Source organism: Penaeus japonicus, unplaced genomic scaffold (genome assembly GCF_977035675.1).
Source record: "Penaeus japonicus unplaced genomic scaffold, GWHDUDI00000001_assembly GWHDUDI00000012, whole genome shotgun sequence".
NCBI lineage: Eukaryota > Metazoa > Arthropoda > Malacostraca > Decapoda > Penaeidae > Penaeus > Penaeus japonicus.
Window position 1 is genome coordinate 25,135,761 of NW_028234414.1, and position 7,124 is coordinate 25,142,884.

General features: G+C 49.3%; 1 pseudogene; it reads right to left on the bottom strand.

Moving 5' to 3' along the window:
- LOC147470796 (uncharacterized) overlaps positions 1 to 2,767 on the bottom strand; it is a 10,728-nt pseudogene extending 7,961 nt beyond the window's left edge.
- Positions 2,768 to 7,124: the final 4,357 nt, after the last annotated feature.

Genomic DNA, 7,124 nt, shown 5'->3' on the forward strand with positions numbered 1-7,124 from the left:
TCTCCTCCTTCTCCTCTCTTTCTCTCCTCCTCCTCCTCCCTCTCATCCCCTTTCCTCTACCCTATCACCTTCTCCTCTTTCTCCCCCTCTACCTACTCCTCCTCCCCCTCTCAACTTTTCCTCTCCCCCCTCTCACCTCCTCCTCCTCCTTCTTCACCTACTCCTCCTTGCTCCCTTTATCCCCTCTCACCCTCTTATCCACTCACCTCTCACCCCTCCTCACCCCTCTCATCTCCTCCTCGTCCTCCCCCCTTTCACCTCCTCCTTCTCCTCCTCTTCCCCTCTCTCACCTCCTTCTCGTCCTCCCCCCTCTCACCACCTCCTCCTCCTCCCCCCCGTCTCACCTCCTCCTCGTCCTCTTCCTCCCTCTCACCTCCTCCTCCTCACAGATGCCCCTGAGCGTCCACGTGGTGCTGGCGAAGGCGTGGCAGGCGGAGCAGCTGTGCTTCTGGCAGTCGGTGTCCTCGAGGCCCTTCTGGTGCAGGCGGATGCAGTTATTTGGTACTTATCCCTTCCCCCACAGTCGGGGTTGGTTGAACGCCGAAGGGGGATAGGCGCGCTCTAGGTGGGGGGGAGGGGGGGTTGAGAGGAAAGGGGGTCAGATAAAGGGGTTTTAAGGTGCTTTTTTAGGGGGGGGGGTGTTTTTATTGGATTTTATCTTATTTTGTTGTGTTTTATCGTATTTTGAGGGTGGGGGAGGTCGAAGGGATTTTTATGCTTTTGGGTTTTTATCTTTTTTTCTTTTGGAGAAGGTAATTGGAGTCTTTTGCTTTTACTTTTTCTTATGTATTTCTATTTATTATTCATATGTCAATTTTGATCACTTTTTTCACTTTTTTCGCTAATCATTCCTTCCTTTCTACTATCATTGTATATCATTATACCTTCATAATACATCATACATTCCATTCCCTTCTGCTTAGCATTTCTATCTTCATTTTTATCAATTCTTCACACCTTGCACTGACTCGCTTTACCATTCTTCAATAAATGCACAATGCAACTGACTGCCACTCACTTCTATCGAAAACCTACCGTATTAAGCGAGTCTCCGGTGAAGGGGTTGCGCCACACGTCTTCTCGATCCTCGTCCGTTACTCCCGCCCACTGACGATCACACTCTGGTGAGGAGGAATCTGTTATAAAATCCCTTCCTACATCTAACCGGGAGGACGTTAACGAATAAATTTTATATTTCCAACTCAATTCCAACGAGCACTCAGGAGAAGAGAGGGAGATGCTAGTCGACAAGATAGAATAGCTAGATTGAATAGTATAACTATAGAAGATGAGATAGAAACCTAGATAGTAAAACTAGCTATAAAGAGATAGATAAATAGATAGATAAATATATAGATAGATAGATAGATAGATAGATAGAGAGAGAGAGAGAGAGAACCAACCAGCCAGACCGACAGAGAAAGAGGTAAATAAAGAAACGCAAATCATAAAAAAAAAATAAAAAATACAATAAAAAACGAATAATGAAATAAACAAATAAAATAAACATAACACAAATAGATGAAAAAAATGAAATTAAGAGAACCCCCCTTCCCCACCCAACCCCACCCAACCCCACCCCACAGCTTGCCCAACCGACCTTCAACGCCCTCGAAGTGTCCAATCTCCTTCCGAATCTCCGCGGGCGTGTCCGGCACCGCGATCGTCCCACCAAGACCCCGGCACACGAAGACAGCGTCGGGGAACCGTAGCAGAGGCAGAGGCACCGTTACCATCCCCCGGGACACCGACTGGCATAACTCCTCCAGGGGGACGTACTGTGCAAGGGGGGGGGGTATGGAGGAGGAGGAGCAGGAGCAGGAGGAGGGGGAAGGAGGGGGAAGAAAGAAGGAAGGGGAGGAGGAGGGGGAAGAAAGAGAAAGAGGGAGGAGGAGGGGGAAGGAAGAGAAAGAGGGAGGAGGAGGGGGAAGGAGGGGGAGGAGGGAGGAGGAGGAGGATATGAGAAGAGAGAGAGGTGAGGAGGGGAAGGGAAGGAGGAGAGAAGAAGAGGAGGAGAATGGATGAGGAAGAGGAGAATAAGAAGAAGAGGAGGGAAGAGAAAGAGGAAAAGAAGACGAATGAAGAGGAAGAGGAACAGAAGAGGAGGAGGGAAGAGGGTGAAAGTAGAGAGAAAGAAAGGAGAATAAACAGAGGAAAAGGAAGGGTCGAAGAGGAAGTAAAGGAATGAGAAAAGGTGGAAGAGGAAACGGGACGGAGTGAAAGAAAGGACGAAAGGGAAGAACAGGGAGGATGAAAAGGTGGAGGAGAAATAAGGAAAGAGGGAAGAAATAAGGAGGAAGTAAAGAGAAAGGAAGAGGAGAAAAAGGAAAATAAGTAAAGAAAAAAGGAAGACGCAATACGAAAAGATATAAAATGGAAAAATCAAGATAATGGAAACAGCAAATCAGAAACAAGAAAATTAATGACGAAAGCAAAGCAAATATACACAAATAATTGATTACGCATAAAATTCAAGCAACGGGCAAGCCAGCAAACAAAAAAGTTGAAAGAGTTACACGGTAAAAAAATAAAATAAAAAATAAAAATGTAATAAATACAGTAAGAAAGAGGAGGTAAAAGGTTAAAGAAAATGGAAAGTGACAAAGGAAAAGAAGAAGAAAAAAAAATAAGTTGGCATTAAATACTTCTGACAAGGAAAGGAAAAGAGCATCGTACTCTTGACCTAGAATTCTCCAATCACCTAAATGAAACAAACAACCAAACAAAAAATCGATTCAGGCCTCACCTCCTCCTCAATATCATACATGTTCCAGTCCTTAGACCAAGCCATAAGGTCACCCTCAAGGTCGACCTCGCAGGTGGCAACGCGAAGAATCTCGTCATGGGTCAAGGCACGATTCCACATATTATCAGATTCCTCATCCCTTCTCCTCCTCTGCTTCTCTCCTCCTTCCCTTACCCTCCTCACTCTCTCTCTTCTCATTATCTCATACTCCTCCCTCCTCCCCCGCCTTCCCCTCCTCTCTCTTTCTCTTTCTTACCCTCTCCTCCCTTCATTCTTTCTTCCCCCTCTTCCCCCTCCTCCTGCTCCTGCTCTCCTCCCCCATACCCCCCCCCCTTGCCACAGTAACGGTTCCCCCTGGAGGAGTTATGCCAGTCGGTGTGTCCCGGGGGAAGGTAACGGTTTGCCTCTGCCTCTGCTACGGTTCCCCTACGCTGGCTTCGTGCGCCGGGGTCTTGGTGGGACGATCGCGGTGCCGGACACGCCCGCGGAGATTCGGAAGGAGATTGGACACTTCGAGGGCGTTGAAGGTCGGTTGGGCAAGCTGTGGAGTGGGGTTGGGTGGGGTTGGGTGGGGAAGGGGGGTTCTCTTAATTTAATTTTTTTCATTTATTTGTGTTATGTTTATTTTATTTGTTTATTTCAGTATTCGTTTTAATTTGTATTTTTTATTTTTTTTTTATGATTTGCGTTTCTTTATTTACCTCTTTCTCTGTCGGTCTGGCTGGTTGGTTCTCTCTCTCTCTCTCTCTCTCTCTCTCTCTATCTATCTATCTATCTATCTATCTATTTATCTATCTATTTATCTATCTCTATCTATCTATCTATCTATCTATCTATCTATTTATCTATCTATTTATCTATCTCTATCTATCTATCTATCTATCTACCAATCTATCTATCTATCTATCTATCTATCTATCACCCTCTCTCTCCTGATAGCTCTTTGGAATTGATTTTGAAAATAAAATTTGAAACGATAACTTCCCGGTTTCGATTATGAATTTGAATTTATAACAGATTCCTCCTCGCCAGAGTGTGATCGTCAGTGGGCGGGAGTAACGGACGAGGATCGAGAAGACGTGTGGCGCAACCCCTTCACCGGAGACTCGCTTAATACGGTAGGTTTTCGATAGAAGTGAGTGGCAGTCAGTTGCATTGTGCATTTATTGAAGAATGGTAAAGCGAGTCAGTGCAAGGTGTGAAGAATTGATAAAAATGAAGATAGAAATGCTAAGCAGAAGGGAATGGAATGTATGATTTATTATGAAGGTATAATGATATACAATGATAGTAGAAAGGAAGGAATGATAAGCGAAAAAGTGAAAAAAGTGATCAAAATGGACATATGAATAATAAATAGAAATACATAAGAAAAAGCAAAAGCAAAAGACTCCAATTACCTTCTCCAAAAGAAAAAAAGATAAAAACCCAAAAGCACAAAAATCCCTTCGACCTCCCCCACCCTCAAAATACGATAAAACACAACAAAATAAGATAAAATCCAATAAAGACAAAACCCCCTCCCCCCCTAAAAAAAAGCACCTTAAAACCCCTTTATCTGACCCCCCTTCCTCTCAACCCCCCCACCAAGAGCGCGCTCCCCTTCCGCGTCAACAACCCCGACGGCGATAAGTACCAGAACTGCATCCGCCTGCACCAGAAGGGCCTCGAGGACACCGACTGCCAGAAGCACAGCTGCTCCGCCTGCCACGCCTTCGCCAGCACCACGTGGACGCTCAGGGGCATCTGTGAGGAGGAGGAGGTGAGAGGTAGGAAGAGGACGAGGAGGAGGTGAGACGGGGGGGAGGAGGAGGAGGAGGAGGAGGTGAGAGGGGGGAGGACGAGAAGGAGGTGAGAGGGGGGAAGAGGAGGAGAAGGAGGAGGTGAAAGGGGGGAGGACGAGGAGGAGATGAGAGGGGTGAGGAGGGGATGAGAGGGGTGAGGAGGGGATGAGAGGGGTGAGGAGGGGATGAGAGGGAGCAGGAGGAGGAGGAGGTGAGAGGAAGGAGGAGGAGGAGGTGAGAGGGGGGAGGAGGAGAAGGTGAGAGGGGGGAGGAGGAGTAGGTGAGAGGGGGGAGAACGAGGAGGAGGTGAAAGGGGAGAGGAGAAGGGGATGAGAGGGAGGAGGAGGAGGAGGAGAAAGAGAGGAGAAGGAGGTGAGAGGGGGGAGGGCGAGGAGAAGGTGAGAGGGGGGAGGGCGAGGAGAAGGTGAGAGGGGGGAGGAGGTGAGAGGAAGGAGGAGGAGGAGGAGGTGAGAGGGAGAAGAAGGATTGGTGAGAGAGAGTGTGGGCGTGAGAGGACTGGCGAAAGGAAGTATGGGCGTGATAGGACTGGTGAAAGAGAGTGTGGACGTGAGAGGACTAGTGAGAGGGAAGAATATGAATAATATGAATGATGGGCGGAAGGATGAAAGAAAAGAGATTGAATGATGATTTGTATTCATTGAATGAATCGTCAAGTGCTTCTTCATTTCTTCGTAATCATTCGTACTTTTCGCACATTTGTTCGCATTATTTTCCCCTCCTCCTCCCTCCCCCCAGCGCATGCACTACCTGGACCTAGTTCCGTCGCCGCTGTCGTTCCGCGGCTACCGGCGGTGTACGCGTGCGGGCAGCGGCTGGACCCGGCGGGCGGCAGTTTGGACGGTGGTCCAACACCTTCACCAAACACCACACAATGGCGACGCTCAGCCTCGGACGACAGTCGACCTCAACTACCCGTCGGTGAGGCTCTCCTGAACTGCAGGTGAGCTCTGATCGTGTCCTGACTATAATGAACCAAAATTTTATAAAGTGATCGATGACAATGATAGATAAAGGGACTATAAATATGAATAAATAAGTAAAATGAAGGAAATAAAATACTGGCCGCGTGAATAGTACTCTAACGCCCTGTGCCAATCGTTCCCAGCACCCAGTGTGTCGTCAGGAATCGGGGCGCCGCGTTCTGACGCTGTCCTCGTGCACAGTCAGCCAGTTCACTTGCTCCGATGGCTTCTGCGTCGACTTCAGCAAGCGATGTGACCTCAAGTTCGATTGCCAAGACAAAACAGATGAAAGCGCCTGTGACATCATCAACTTCCCAAAGGATTACAGGTCCAAACTGCCACCTAGACCTGGTGAGTTGTGATACGTGGGACCGAGAGAGAGAGAGAGAGAGAGAGAGAGAGAGAGAGAGAGAGAGAGAGAGAGAGAGAGAGAGAGAGAGAGAGAGAGAGAGAGAGAGAGAGAAGGTCGGGAAGAGGAGAGTGGAGGAGAGAAGATGAGAGAGGAGAGAAGAGAGCGAGGAAAAGGATGAAGAACGAGAGCGAGAGAGCGAGATTGAGGGAGCGAGAGAGCAGTGAGAGAGAGGAGAGGAGAGAGAGCGGTAGGAGTGAGAGAGAGAGGAGAGAGAAGCAGATAGTGAGGAGAGTAGGGAAGAGAGAGAGAGAGAGAGCAAAGGGAAGAAGATGATAGGAGGAAAGAGAGGGAGACGAGAGAGGAGAGTGGAAGATAGAGAGAGGGCGAGGAGAGAAGAGAGAGGAGAGGAGAGGAGAGGGAGGAGAGAAGAGGAGAGGAGAGAGGAGAGAGAGGAGAGAGGAGGAGAGGAGAGAGAAAGGGAGAGGAGAGAGGGTGAGAGAGAGAGGAGGAGGAGGAGGGAGAGAGAGGAGAGAGAGGAGGAGAGAGATGAGAGAGAGAGGGGGGAGAGAGGAGAGAGAAGGGAAAGGAGAGAGAGGAGAGCAGAGAGGGAGCGAGAGAGAGAAAGAGAGGAGAGAGGAGAGAGAGGAGGCGGAGGAGAGGAGAGAGAGAGGAGAGTGAGAGAGAGAAGAGAGAGAGGAGAGAGAGAGAGAAGAGAGAGGAGGGAGAGGAGAGGGAGAGAGGAGAGATGGGAGAGAGGAGAGAGAGAGAGGAGGAGAGAGAGAGAGAGAGAGAGAGGGAGGGAGGGAGAGAGACGGAGAAGAGGAGAGAGGAGAGAGAGAGGCGAGAGGGGAGAGGGAGAGAGAGAGGAGAGAGAGAGGAGGAGGGAGGAGGGGGGAGGAGGAGAGAGAGAGGAGAGAGAGGGAGAAGAGAGGAGAGGGGAGAGAAGAGGGAAGGGGAGAGAGAGAAGGAGGAGGAGGAGGAGAGAGAGGAAGGAGGGAGCCGGAGAGGAGGAGAGGGAGGAGGAGAGAGGGAGAGGGAAGAGGAGGAGGGAGGAGAGGAGGAGAGGAGAGAGAGGAGAGAGGAGAGGAGGAGGAGAAGAGTGAGAGGAGGGAGAGGAGAGGAAGGAGAAGAGAGAGAGGAGAGGGGAGATGGAAGAGAGGAGGGGCAGAAGGGAGTAGAGGAGAGAGAGATGAGAGGAGGAGGAAGGGAGGGAGGAGAGGAGAGAAGAGAGGGGAGGAGAGAGAGAGAGGAGGGAGAGA